The sequence below is a fragment of the Vulpes vulpes genome, chromosome 9 (genome assembly GCF_048418805.1).
Source record: "Vulpes vulpes isolate BD-2025 chromosome 9, VulVul3, whole genome shotgun sequence".
Taxonomy (NCBI): Eukaryota; Metazoa; Chordata; class Mammalia; order Carnivora; family Canidae; genus Vulpes; species Vulpes vulpes.
In genome coordinates this window covers 50,270,377-50,285,868 of record NC_132788.1, presented here as the reverse complement: position 1 = coordinate 50,285,868, position 15,492 = coordinate 50,270,377, and the positions used below count along the sequence as shown (strand labels likewise).

Below are 15,492 nucleotides of genomic sequence, written 5' to 3'. Positions count from 1 at the left end.
CACATACTACAACACGGATGAACCCTGAAACATTATGCTAAGTGAATGAAGCTGGTCACCAAGTCTCCGTTTATATAATTCCATTTATATCAAGTGTCCTAAATAGACATCCAATCTTTAGAGACCTCAAGTAGATTATTGGTGGTTTAGGCTTGGGGAAGAAGAAGAGGGGTATTGAGAGTGACAACTGAAGGATGTGGTGTTTCTTTTTGGAGAAATGAGAATGTTCTAGATTTGACTGTGGTTATGGTTGCACAACTCTGTGGTTATGGTTATAGTGAATGCTCCTGAATTATATATATGGAATGGGTGAATTGTATGGTATGTGCATTATGTCTCAAGCTGTTTTCTTTTTTAAATTTATCTGAAAGAGAGAAAGAGAGCATGAGCAGGGGAGAAAGGAGGGGGAAGAACAGATTCCCTGCTGAGCATGGAGCTCGACCTGGGGCTCGATTCCAGGATCCTGAGATCATGACCTGAGACAAATGAAAGCAGACATTTAACCTACGGAGCCTCCCAGGTACCCCTTAAGCTGTTTTTTTTAAAAGCTCGGTTCCTTCCCCAGTTGCTATCACAAAGTAAGTTGCCCAAGTTAGAAATTTGAAAGGCATCTTCAATTCTTTCCTGACTCATCTTTCACGTGACTTAGACGACATTTATTCAATTTCCAAGTCTTTTACATTCAACCTCCTTAATATCTCTAAATCTTTCCTTTTTACTTCACTTTTATTACCATTGGTTGAATTCAAGCCGTCAACCTTTATTCCCTGGATTGCTGCCTTCTTTTCCTGTCTTTTCCGCTTGTCCCTAATGAGGGCCCCCTCCATGCTACTACAATGATGATCTTTCTGTAACATCAGTATGATTATGCCTATAATAACCACTTAATATGACATCAATGCCTCTTTACAGATAGCAGGATAAATTTCACGATCCCTTGGCTTAACATGCATGGCTCTTTATGAATTAGTAATGCTCATCTCTGTGGTTCCAAGCTAATCCCTCTCTCTAGCCATCTATATGAAACTACTTGTAACATTTTGAACTTGCCATTTGGTTTTAAATCTGCAGGTCCTAGCACATTTACAAGGTCAATATGTCTCTGTTGAAAAATAGGTAAAATAAATGAGAATTACAGATTTTTAAAAAAGATTTTATTTATTCATGAGAAACACAGAGAGGAGGGGGGGGGCAGAGACACAGGCAGAGGGAAAACCAGGCTCCATGCAGGGAGCCCGACATGGGACTTGATCCCAAGTCTCCAGGATCATGCCTGGGCCTGAAGATGGCGCTAAACCTCTGAGCCACCCGGGTTGCCCCAGAATTACAGATTTGAATATTACTATATCCATACATTGGAAGCTCTCCTTTTATAAGTAGTAGTTTAATATCTAGAGTCTTTGGGCTTTAGCCCCCAAAGAACCAAATCAAGCATCACGGGGGTTGCGTATTTTTTTCCTTTTTAGTGTGTCATCATGAGATAGGTATGTACTGGCGTGGGGGGTAAGGAAACGGGTTCTTGAGAGAAGGAAGCCAAGCAGGAGTAATAGCTGCCATGGATGGAAAGAGGACACTATTTGCCACCCAGAAGCTGTGTCCTCTCTGAGCACTGAACAGAGCCAAGCACATTATCAATATTTTGCAAGAAACGAATTATTTTTCACATTAAGTGAATTTTCATTGTACTATAGGACATTTTTCAGTTGTGTAGGGTGGTGTCTTAAAAGATTCTTTTAGGGTATCCCTGGGTGGCTCAGCGGTTTGGCGCCTGCCTTTGGCCCTGGGCGTTGTCCTGGAGTTCCGGGATCGAGTCCCGCATCGGCTCCCTGCGTGGGGCCTGCTTCTCCCTCTGCCTGTTTCTCTGTCTCCGTCTCTGTTTCTCTCTCTGTCTCTCACGAATGGATGAATACAATCTTTAAAAAAAAATCTTTAAAAAAATAAAAAATAAATAAAAGATTCTTTTAATCTTTTGGGTGTTTCTATTATTCACAGCATAAATCTTTAGCTTATGTTAATAACCAGGTTATTTGAGCTGTATCTTGATTTGCTCTCTGTTCATTGATTTTATTTTGTTCACTTTAGGTATAATAATGACTGACCCTTGAGTGGTTCCGGGAGTGACCCATTCTGGTTAGATCATGAAGATTGTTACTGATATTTGATAAATAAACTTTCATATGACTGCAATGTCAAGATGGATGATACTCCAACCACATTTTTTTTTCCAGCCACATTTTTAAATAAGATTGAACTACTCCTTGATTAACCGAAAAAATTCTGTTCTGATGTAGTCAGTCAAACCAATTGGAATCAAGACCACATTACTGATTATTTCAAAAGTATCCTCTAAATATTTTTTTTGAATTAAAAGTCAGTTTAATTGAAACAAGTAATCATCAGATATTTCTTGCTTTCAATAAGGAGCAGATAGTCATAGAGCTATAGTGATCAACTCTATTTTGCAGTTATGTACTTAATCTTTGAAGACACAGAACACTCTAAGAATCAGAGACATCTTACAAGAAGATTACCCTTTGTATACACAAAAATGAGATAGAGGAAAGTACTTATTAGACAGATGAATAGAAGAACATGTTATTCCCAGCCACTGAATTGCATTTTTCTTCTAGTTCTCAGAAATTGAGACAAAAGGTGTTCTTTTTGCACATTGCCAAAAGGTCAACAAATAGGGATTCTTTTGTAGTAGAGAGGAGATGAATTTTAGAGCCTAGGCCTTCCCACCCAATTCTTTTCTTCCCTCATACATTAATATATGACACACTTGAGCAACTGTCTTTCTTTCAATAGGAGTGTCTTCAAATGTCTAAAGAAAGAATCACCCTGAGACACTGAGCTCCTATAATTAGGATTGATATGTCAAGAGCAATTACTGTGTAATCTCTGTTTCTATCACATGGGAGTAAGGCTTTTTCAAGAACATTCTCAAATGTTTATGTTATCCTTGTGCTCTCAGCATGAAAATACACACAGGTACACACATACATGGACTCTGTGACACACTCCACTTGTGCCCTCATGCACCTACACATAATTCTTTTGGTGTGAAGGAATATTTCTTAACGCCATTGTTTCAAAGAGCTGTCTTCCCTGCCTTTCTCTAGATATGTTGGAAAAGTTTTGAGAAACTATGGCTTCAACAAAAATCCTTGACCTTTTCTGACCCTTTTGAAAATGTAAATTCTTAAAAAATTATAATGGCTTATTTCATTCCCATCATTCAGAGCTACTGAATACATTTGAATATATTGAATATGCAATCATGGAAAATTAGTATGGCATTTACCTTTTTTTAATTTAAAATTTAAAACATTTTAAATACTATCACTCTTGGACACTTATGCTTTTTAAATTTTTTGTTAGACATGGAAATAATTAACTTAAGAAAATGCTTTTTTATCCTTATTCTCATAGCAAAGAATCAATGGATAAAAAATGAAATCCTAAAAACATAGTCCAATTTAAAAATAAAGGCTGCTTTAATATTGTGTGAACCTAGTACTTCCAGATTCTAGCTATGTAGATGAGTTGCAAAGCAATGAACCAACTGACTAAAAAAAAAAAAAAGATCTGAGTCAGTTCCAACAACAGAAACCTATCCTACTCATGTAATTTTAAATTTACAAAAATTTAAAATGAGCCTTTAAATATCAATTTATAATCTTTTTTCTCTCACAAATGTCACAATTGTGAAATCAGTGCAGTTTTTCTAATATTTCAGAATACTCTCATAGTTATCACCTTTGTGTGCCACTTTCTGCATAGAGAGATCATACTAACAATGTGTATTACGCACTCATTCAACCACTCTCCTTCTGTCCACCCAACACTGATTATGTACCATGCAATGTTGTGTGCTAAGGATAAAACCAAATCTGAGACAGTCGTTGCTGGAGGCCTAACATAAGCACAGTCCCACATAATGCAATTTCTAACTGGGCACAGGCATACAGCACAGAATTGCAAAGCATTCTCATCGTTATCATCACATTCAAATTTATTTTTGTTTTTTATTGCTTATGTCACTATTTGACATAGTATTTATATGAACGTCTTGTTTTCTTTTCCTCTCAATAAAATTTTACTTCCTTGAGAGTAAAATAAGATCTCTTTTTATAACTGCTGTAGCTGTAGTACCTGGAGGAATGCCTGTCATGTAGTGGTTTTCCAACAAATATTTGTTGAATGAATAAACAAATGAATTCATGAACATATGAAATGAATGATGGAATGCATAAATGGATGAATGGATGAATGAGTGAACAAATGCAGAGGTTTGCCATCAGGAAACATCAGGATGTTTTCACACTGGAGCAGTAAGCTGTGGAGGTATGTGAGCTCTCATGTTTTGAATGGCAAACAAGCATTCACCAGATGGGCAAAAGAGAAAATATCTTAGGCATAGGGAGGAGAAGGCGCGGTGTACTGGAGATAGGGGGATTGGCTATGTCTGGGAACTGAAAGTCACATTTAGTTTAGCTAGACAGTAGGTATATCTGAAGGAAAGTGTGTATCAGAAAATGACTTGGTTCTATTATAGTAGGAAAAAAAAAGAGAAAATGCATGAATTTAGGGACTTAGGGACAATGTAATGTGTGGAGATGAATATTTCATCAAGTTTATTAAGTTCCTGGAGATATGGTTGGTCATAATTTTTGTATGATATGTTGTAATATTATTGCTATTTGTTCTTATTCTTTTTTTTTCTTGTGGTTTAATTTTTTTAGATCCTGTACCAATTCCCTTATCATTAGAGGAAATTAAATCCTTTTATCAGAGGAACTAATGATCACACAAAAGCTGTGTATGGTTTTCAGGTCTTTGAAAGAGGTTTATTACCCAGAGAGCAGAAACACAGAAACACACTTGTTCATCATTATTTATTTCATCAATCTTTACATGTTGGGTATGGTTCTAGACCAAGTATTCATAAGCTGTTCCTGTAGAGCTTAGGCTTTACAGAGCACATACAAAGTCCTAATTTCCCGACTCTGTCATGGCAGGGTGAAGCAGCCATGGACAACACATAAATAAGTGGATGTGATTGTATCCTATACTATTTATTATGGACATGGAGATTTGAATTGTATGTTGTCATGTGTCATGTGTCACTCTTCTTCTTTTGATCTTTTTCAACCATCTGAAAATGTAGGAACTTTTCTTACCCCTTAAGCCATATAAAAAACAGGTGGTGCAAATTTGGCAGTTGGCCCTAGTTTGCCAGTCCTTGGTATATAACCGAAGGAGAAAAAAATGTCTCTTCTCTCATGAAACTTACATTGTAGCTCACAATAAGCAAAGATGGTTATGAGTGCTATTAAAATAAAAAAGAGAATAAGGAGGAGTGGGATTGATAAAGGTGTGTGTAAGCCAGAGGATGTGTGCGTGTGTGTGTGTGTGTGTTTGTGTTTGTGTGTTATTTCAAATAACTTAACTAGGGAAGATTTCTCTGATAAGGTGGCATTCGGCCTGAGTGAAATGAGGGAGTAAGCCATGTGGATGCCTGAGGGAAGAGAGTTCAAGGAGGAAGGGCAGGAAATGTACAGCCCTGAGGCAGGAGCATGCTTACAGTGTTCTGAAGCTGGGAGTGCAGTTTCAGATGTGCAGATGCAACAGGGTACATGAGGAGTAGAGTAGCTGACAGCAGGAGACATGAAGCCAGCAGACGCGCTCACACAAAAATACAAGGACCTAGAAAGAGTTCTACTTTCCCTGAGTCCAATCATCTCTGAAGCCAGGGCTCCACTATGGGCAACAAAGGGCCTTTAGTCGTTAAGCCAGTTTGAGTTGAGTTTCTTCGCAAATAAAAGGAATGATGTTATATTTCTAAACATTTGAAAACCGGAAATTCCCAAAGATGTGTGTATGCTACTTGACAGCTGACATTTCTAGATACTTCTGAAGCTCCCACCCACAGGCGAGAACACTGAGGCTCATTTCTTTTGCCTTAATCTCTCTCTTCCCAGCCATAAGATTCAATAAGTCTCAAGTTACACACAAAAAGGGTCTGGAAAAGGAAAGGTGTAATGACTACACCTATGGCGACAGGTATCAGTAGATGAATGAAAAAAATGAACAAATAAATGAATGAATCCCCATGTTAATAAAAAAGTACTGTTCATTCATAAGGAAAGCAGTATTATTATTGTTTTCTCTAAGGAAATCACTCATGAGCATACCATAAGGCTCCTGTAATTAACTTAGAGATACTAGTTAAAGCTTCCTATGTACACAAATGCCTGAATATAGTTACTTCTGGCCCACTCCAGATCCTTAATGTCCAGTGACAGGATCAGCAGGGTGACAGATTATACAGGAGAAGCAACTCAGTGTAGTTAAAACATATTCCTGTCATAATCATTTATTTTAAGAAATTGTGTGTAAAATATTCACATCATAAAAGATACCATTTTAAATGTATAATTCAATTCAATGTAAAATTCATTTACACCACTGTCCAACCATCACCATCATCTTCAGAACCGTTTGCCTCTTCCCAAACTAGAACTCTGAACCTATTAAACACTGACTCTTCTTCCTCTGACCCCCAGTTTCTAGTACTCATCTTTCTATTTTCTCTGTCTATGACTTGACTGCTCTAGGTACCTCATAGAAGTGGAATCAGACAGTATTTGTCCTTATGTGATGGGCTTGTTTCACTTAGCACAACGTCCTCAAGTTTTACCCATTTTGCAGCATGTCTCAGAATTTCCTCCCTTTTAAAGGTGAAATAATATTGCATGTATAGTCCACATTTTGTTTATCCATTCATCAGTTAATAGACACTTGTGTTGTTTCCATCTTATGGCTACTGTGAATAATGCTGCTATGAACACATGTATGCAAATGTCTCTTGAATTCTTTGTTTTTTAAGATCTTATTTATTTATTTGAGGGAGAGGGAGTGAGAGCACAGAAGGAGAGGGAGGGGAAGAAGCAGACTGCCTGCTGAGCAGAGAGCTCAGTGGTGGGACTTGATCCCAGGACCCTGAGATCATGACCCAAACCAAAGGCAGAAGCTTAGCTGAGCCACCTGGGCACCCCAAGTTCTTGTTTTTAATTCCTTGAGTATATACCCAGGAGTGGAATTGCTGGATCATATGGAAATTCTATTTTTAATTTTTTCTCAAAATTTTTTTATATCCTCTTCTTTTCATTTTTTGGTATATGGTTTCTTCTAATTCATTGGCATTGAATCTTGAATCTAATGAAACAATACCTCAGTGACTTTAAGAGAATGATTTTAGGAAATAAATATCAAAAATAATTCCTGTCACCAATTAGCAAATATGTTGCAAAGTATACCTAATCCACTTGTTTCATTCAAATAAACCATTAGAACTAGTCATGAAAACAAAACTTCATCCTGCTAACATCTCTGAATGTGATATAACTACTCTTGGAATCTTGAACTGAAACAGAAAAAAAGATATGTCAGGCCACCCAAGATAAATTTAATAACATTTCATTATTGAAAGGGATTTTAATAGATTTTTTTTTCAAAGGAGCGATCCTTATTAATGCTAGAACTGGGTTTCAGCTGACAAGAGTTTCTTCTGAGCCTAGAGCCTGTTTGCCTAACACAAATCTTTCTTTGGATACAGGCACATATAAACTGGTGATAATAATAATTATTATAAATGCAAACTACAATGTTGATTGTTTACTACGTGCCCACCACTGTGATGAGCATTCCACAGTACCTTATGAAATACAATAGATCTGCGAGGCAGTTTTTTATGATCCTCATTGCAGCAGACTCTGCTGCTCTCTGCTGATATATTCTTTCCTCTTAAATGACTGCAGTTCTGTGTTTCAGCTGGACACGTGACTGGTCAGAAGGCACTTCTAAGCCTCCCTTATAGCCCCATTGGGCTAATGCAATATGAACAGAAGTGATGTGTGTGACATCTGGGTCATGCCCTTCAAAAAGAAATACATGTGCGCTTCCTTGGCGCTGGGGAGAACTGGAGTGACCACCTAGAACCCAGAGAGGAAAAACTATGTGTTATGGAGGACGCAGCCTCTAGCCAGTCAGTGAACTCTGGACTACTTCATAAGACAAATAAACTTGTAACTTTTTAAACCCATCATTCCTTAGGGGTTCTGCTTTAGTGCTTAGGCCTTAAACTAAGCAATATAATTTCTTTTATCGATGAGGGATTATTGGTTAACTTGCCTGCCTCCCTCAACCAGGTTTGGAACACTGCGGCTCTGTGAATAGCTATGTCATCCTGCCTCGCATCCTGGGAACATTACATGCACCATACTCAGTGTTTCCTCTACCATCTCAGTTTCTACAAAACAAGGTATATGTTGCATACCTCAAGGCAGCGGGAGAAACAAGGTGCATCTGGTAGGGAGCAGCTGAACTAGTCAGGATGTCTGGCATATAACAAGGTGTGGGTGGTAGCCAGAGCCCATACTTAAGAATTGCAGATAGAACTCTAAAATCAGCATTGCATGGCCAGGAAAATGAGCTAAAGACATAGCTATTAGACTTTATTCAGTCAGGGTCCATAAAACAGTTCTGCTTACAGCACCTTCAGGCTTCCTTGTCTCCCTATTATCCTCATGGTGCAGACCGAAAATCCCTTAGCTTGCTATACATGGCCTGCTTAATCTCTTTCTAATTTATATCTCTAGGTTCATCTTCTCTCCAGCCTAACTGTGTGCTTCCCATGGCTCAAGAGCAGCGAATTATTTTTCCTTGAATGTAAATGTTTTCACAGCTTTGTCCTCGCATGTCCCTTAGTAGTGTTAAAAATGGTCTTTTCTCTGAGCTTTCTCCATTTGATAAACTGATTCATCCCTCAAGGCTCTTTATCAGCATCACTCTGTTTGTGAGGTCTTTCCTGACTCTCCCAGGCCTAGGTAAGAACCACTTACTTTTATGTGCTGCAAGGTATCATCCACTTATTTATAATATAGCACTAGTACTATGTGGCAAAGGACTATGTGCTTTCTGAAGGTAGGAAGTTAAATTTCTAAGTGCAGAGCTCAAGAAAACGCTTGGCGTGGTTAGTTACTTCATGGAAGTATGCTGGGTAAAAAAATGATAGATTATGTTAAGGTATGCCTAGTAGATTGAAATAAAATATAAAATAAGTATAGCTTATTATACAATCCATCTTAGAGACTGTAAAATAATTATTGTATTATTTTACATTTGTACATACTTAAATGCATTAGCACTTTATTACCTCACTAAATGTTTAGATCAGCCTGCCAACAAAATGATTCTTTTGTACAGGAAAAATAATTTGATCAGTGATGAGAAAATACATTATTTGCTTTTGACTATTGTAATTAACTAGGCAAAAACAGGGCAAAACAAAAAAATTATGGTTGAATTTCAATATGTGAAGAAAGCCACTGTTTCTGGACTTCAGAATTTTCACTTGGTTATTTGGGTGCTACTACAAAAAAACTGAGTTACTCTGGATTCTCTTCTAAAATGTTTCTCATTTCTATAAAACACTTGACAATCAGACCAACTTATGAAATACTAATCGACAATACCCATGAAATAAATTGTTGGAAGCTATTCACTGGAATCCTCTTTAAGGAATGAGAGGTGTTGGTAATTAGTGGTATCAGTTAAGGTTAATTAGTTTGAAATGAGAGTTGGAATTCTTGATGCAACAAAGTCATCTTTTCAGGATGTACTTTCTATTTTAAAAAGAGATTGATAAAAGTTGCTATATCCCAGCTTCTATGCGTCACTCGTCTTTCTGTCATTAGTGCTGTCCAGGTCTTAAAGTACAGCGATTTAAATTTCTCTGAGTGCCAGAAGCAACAAACTCTGGACATCCCGTGAGCAGCCCGTGTACGGCATTGTTGGACAAGCAGACTCTCCGCCTTAGAGCGCTAGAGGGGGAAATAGTCCCTATGACTTTTTATGGAGGAACCTACTCTAGGATTCTGACTTTAGATAAAGACAGGCACAGAGCCTTTTATTTTTATGAGTTTCACACCCTTAGAGATCTTTTTGGAAGGATAGCTAATACAATTTTATATAATTAAAATTTCAAACTGTAATAATAAATATGAAAATTAAAATCGGCTATTAACACAACCACTTAATTTTTTTGAAAGGCCACTTTGCCCAACATATGTTATGAAAAATTTCAGAAACAGGCTGCAAAGTTATAGAAGACATTTGTGTCTACCTCGAGGTACTACAACCAAAGCTCTAGTCAAGGTATAGAATGTTACCAGTGCTTTAGAAAGTTTCCTCATGCCCCTTTCCAATTAATCCTGCCACCAGATCCTCCAGAAGCAACTACTATTCTGATTTTTTTTTCCCTACCAGAGATGAGTTTTGCCCATTCTGGGACCTCACATAAATAGAATCATACGACATGCACATTTTGAGTTTGGCTTCATTTACACCTCAACGGTTTGGTGATTCATCAATGTTGTCATCTGTATTAGTAGTTCAGGGCTTGTGATTGCAGAGTAGTATCTGATTGTATAGACCTACCATGCTTTGTTTCTCTATTCTCTTATTGATAGATACCAAGGCCCTTTTTGTTTTTTGGTTTTTTTTGGATATTATGACAAAGTCGTAAATGTTTTTGTGAACATAGGTTGTTCTTTTTATTTGACATGATGGAAGATATCACGATGGGGATTATTGGGAGGCAAAATCTAGTCAGCAGACACTTCTTAAAACCTCTGCTGGTACCCAAGGAAACCATCTGATTGCCTATGTAACAGGCTGGGGCCTGCATTTCTTGTCTTGCTCTTGCCAGCCTCATGCCCCAGGATTGGAATTCATGATTCACCCGCATTCTTTAGTATTTCCAGTTGACATGATGAGCAGATTCGCTTGTCACTCTTACAGATGCAGGCTGCCCTGCATTTCATGAGATTGTGTGTTGATTTCTGCCCAGAGTCAGATTGGAAAATTGTTTCACTTGTGTGACTCTGGGATGAAGGTTGGATCTCTTATTCTCTTCTCCCCCTTCACTGCCAGCAAACCACAGTTTATTAAAAACTCTTTCTGGATGCCCACGTGTAGTCAGGAATCCCAGTCTCATATTTCTAAAATGTAGACTAATTAATTATTATTCAAATAAGTCACGAGAATGTTTGGAGGGATTAGCAAAGCATATGGTAGCTATTAGCATAATGTACAAAATGTTCTTAATCCATGCTTATTTAATTAGTATATGTGAACATAAAATGGAATGAGCTTTAAGTGTTTGGATGAAGTAGATCAAAATGCTATTTCTGTTTTCTGCATTTCTGTCACTAGCACTTATGACAATGCCTTATGTAGATATTTGATGAATGTCCATTGAAATTATTAACAAATGAATGAACACTGAATGGTCTTCCCCAAAAGGCACATGTTAAGACACAGTAAATATTTTTCTCTCTTATTTGACGGTGAGTATAAGCTGCAGCTGGTCAGAGAGTTGACAGATGCCGTGAAAGACGTTTAAGTATCAAATATCTAAGCACGTCTGGGAGCAGGCTGTTTCGTATGTTATGTATCAGGTGTGAGTGGATTAGAGAGACGGTCCATAGCAGTTTAGAAAATATAGTTTCTTTTCACAGTCCTGTTCAATAAGGAAAACCATAAAATTAAGAAGCAGTAAAGTTATTTACGTGAAATAGAAGCTGTAACCTTATATGGTGACAGTACTGGGTTGTGGTTAATTCTTTCAGCCGATTTAGTAAGTGAATACTATAGAAATGCAGTGAAAGGTCACTCTTTGTGAATCTTATAAAACACTAAGTGTGTTGTGACTTAAAAAACAAAATGGTTCAATGACTACTCCCAAACTTGTTGATTTCACCCCAGACTGAAGGCTCAAATACAGTCGAAGAGGTCCAGAAATTTGTCAAAATACAAATAGGGAAAGAGAGAGAGAGCCAGAGCCTGACAGTGAGAGAGAGAGAGAGAGAGAGAGAGAGAGAGAATGGCAAAGTTCCAAGCATGCCCTCAGCAGAAGAGAAAGGGAGTTTAGGTAAAGTGTGACAAGAGTTCTGCATTCCTGAGGCATGCATCCCCCTCAATCCATACACCACTGGCCCAGATCAGGGAAAGATTGCATATACCTGTTTTGCAGCCAACCCTTTGGGTGTCTGTCAGGAATGCCTCTGGAGCCATTCCTAAATAGGCAGCAAAATAAAATGACAGTGATTATCATGTACATTAACTAGCACACTTACAGGCATCAATGCTTATCAAAAGAGCATAAAGATTCGAGGCTACTTTAAGCATACATAGACATCAAATAGTACAAAACAAATCTCTTAATTAACACAAAATTATTCAACTAGAATTAGACCTGTAGGCGTAGAGAGGAATTTACAGTCATTCATAGGTCAAGTATTTGAAGGAAATCCATGAAGAATAGTATTATATACAATAAATAATCCCCCCTGAGTGACCCGATGATCATTTTTAGGTGTTATACATTGGAAAGCAAAGTACTGTTTGCAATCAAATTACTTGAAATAATTTAAGTTAAAATTTTGATATAAGTGTATTGGAGAACTTTAGTAGAATATATTTTATTTTTTTAAATATTTTATTTATTTATTAATGGGAGATACAGAGAGAGAGAGAGAGAGAGAGAGAGAGAGAGAGAGGCAGAGACACGGGCAGAGGGAGAAGCAGGCTCCATGCAGGGAGCCCGACGTGGGACTCGATCCTGGGTCTCCAGGATCACGCCCTGGGCTGAAGGCGGTGCAGGACCATTTCTTTAACCCTGAGGTTAAGAGTAAGGATGAGTGGTACAGGATTGAATTCAAGGCACTAAAACCAGTTTTGTAGCTGAAAGTCTTGGGGGAATAAAAGAGTTTTAATCTTACCCTTGTGTTCCAAAGAATGTAGGGAACTGAATAATAAAAAGTGGTAGCATCCTGGCATGTTTCTGAAACATAACCACAGAGATATTTAAAAGTTGCTTTTACTTTTACCACTGGCAGTGGGATCAAAGACTCCTCCCTTTGTTTTAAACTTTGTAACAGTTGATCTGCATTTTGTGGTCTTGAGGGTTGGTCTAACTGGAGCATCTTACATTAGAAACCCTCTGGAACTAAATGAACAGAATCATACAAATTTGAGGATCAGTACTTTTTTTTTGAGGATCACTCCTTTAGAATCATTAAGATCTTCTTGCCTCTGGAAGGACACAAAATCTATAATCATCGTGGGAAGAATACAGGATGTATGGCAAATAGAGCTGTCGCAACTCCTGTTGCAACTCTCCCACCCCACTTTCTAGCCATGTAATCTCGGAGAAGTCAGCCCTCTGAACTTCAGTTTCCCCATCTGGAAGATAAGGACATAAATATTTTAATCAAAATACCACCTAGTTACAAGAATTGTTACAAGACCTGCGAAGAACCATCTGTAAAAAGTTGTAAACCTGAGGGTGGCATGTGAATATTAACTACAATTAATTCTAAATGGTTTTTGGAGAAAAAGGCTATATATCTTTTTCTGTTTATTAAATATTTCAGTTGCTTAATATTCTGTAAGGGCTATGAAAAAATGCACACACATACAAACACACTCAGGGATTTAAGAATTGATTAGCTCAGAAAACTCTGGTTTCAATATTTTTCTTCTACACACCTCTTTCTAGTAGCACAGGTATTGTTTTTTTCCAGAATTTGGATCATCACATGATTTTTAGTCAAATTGTGCTTAGTGAGATTTGCCAAATCTGCCCAATTTTTTTTTCTCAGCATTATCTGGACATAGCTGATGGGTGATGATTATCTTTTTTCTATATGATACATATTACAAGCTCAGTTCTACAGGTATATATTTATAAGATCCAGTTAAACACTGGAAAGCTTCCATAGTGCTAAATAACAAGGCTGTAGCCTGTAGATTATTTTTTGGTTAATGTTTCTGTGAAGTCTGATTACTTTTTGTTAATACTTCATTTAGACAAATATTTGAGAAGAGACTTGCAGGAATGATAAATTAGAAAAAAATTAAAAATTTTGCTGAAGGTAGTCATTAAATTAGGCAGCAAGAGTTTTGGGCTGGGTGACAAACAATTTGAATTTCTGGTTTTAGCTTTATGTCATGCTCAGTTTCCTCTTCTACAAAGCAGAAAAGGGGGATGAAATATGGGGACACCATGATCTTTGAAATTTCTTTTACTTAGGAGGGCAAGAAATCCTAGGCTTTTATGAGACTCAAGCCTCGAGCACATTTTTGGAATGTTTAGCTGACTGATGTTATCTCCATATGAGGGAAGGGGATTTATGGGGGCCATCTATGTGCAACGTGTATCATGCCACCAATTTCCATGTTCTCTTGTTGCTTTCATAATTTTTTAAAAAGATATTTTCTATATTATTTTTAAAGATTTTTATTTATTTATTCATGAGAGACACAGAGAGAATAGAGACACAGGCAGAGGGAGAAGCAGGCTCCATGCAGGGAGCCCAATGCGGGACTCGATCTCAGGACCCGGGGATCACACCCTGAGTGGAAGGCAGACACTCAACCACTGAGCCACCCAGGCGGCCCTGCAACTTTCTATTTTTAAAGGTTACTGAGCATGAGTTTGCCTTAGTGTCTTCTGAGATGAATCAAATGTTTCTCCATTGTTCGGGATGATCTGGAAATATCTGGAAGTATTTTTGCGACAGACAGCATGGTATTCTTTACGTTCTCTCGGTGCATGATCTGTAGTGCTCATCATGAAGATGAACTGTGCATGTAGCAGTTGGCTCCCTCGATGTTTCCTCTTTCTGCCATCTGGCCTCATATGACTATTTGGAACAAAACATCATAGGAGTAATAGTTTACTTTAAAAAAAAAACTTTATTTCTTAGAACAATTTTAGGTTCACAGCAAAATGAACAGAAGGTACAAGGAAGGATCTCCTAGGTACTCCCTGCCCTGGTGTATCTGAGGCTTCTCCCATTAGCAACTTTTGTTACAAGAATCCATAGTTTACCTCACCGGTTCACTCTTGGTGGTTACATTGTATGGGCTCAGGCAAATGTATAATGACACGTACGTATCTACTATTACAGAATTACACAGAATAATTTCGTTGCTCTAAAATCATCTCTGTTCTGACTATTGAACACTCCCTCCCCTCTAAGCTCTGGAAACTATGGATCTTTTACACTATATTCATAGATTTACCTTTTTCAGAATGTTAATAGTTGCAATCCTACAGTATATTGCCCTTTAGATTGCTTCTTTCACTTGGTCATACACATTTAAGTTTCCATGTCTTTTCATGGCCTGATAGCTCATTTCTTTTTAGCACTAAATAATAATCCCTTGTCTGGATGTACCAGAATTTATTTATCCATTCACCATTTTCAAGTTTTCACAATTATGCATAAGACTGCTGCTAAAAAAAAAAAAAAAAGACTGCTGTAAATATCCTCGTGCAGGCTTTTGTGTGGACCTAAGTGTTCAACGCCTTTGGGTAAATACCAAGAAGTGCAATCGCTGGATCATATGGTAAGAGTA

The 15,492-nt window shown here is 37.6% G+C and overlaps 1 long non-coding RNA gene across 6 annotated transcripts in view; it reads left to right on the top strand.

Annotated features, from left to right (window-relative positions):
* LOC112918697 (uncharacterized) overlaps positions 1 to 15,492 on the top strand; it is a 110,618-nt gene that overhangs the window by 55,293 nt on the left and 39,833 nt on the right. For 5 of the 6 annotated variants that reach the window (XR_011994279.1, XR_011994276.1, XR_011994272.1 and 2 more), the window contains 2 exons: positions 372 to 520; positions 2,083 to 4,119. The exons of the other annotated variant lie outside the window; for it this stretch is intronic. This is a non-coding gene — a long non-coding RNA (uncharacterized lncRNA). Of the gene's footprint in view, positions 1 to 371; positions 521 to 2,082; positions 4,120 to 15,492 lie in introns of those variants that run through there. 6 annotated transcript variants of the gene reach the window in all.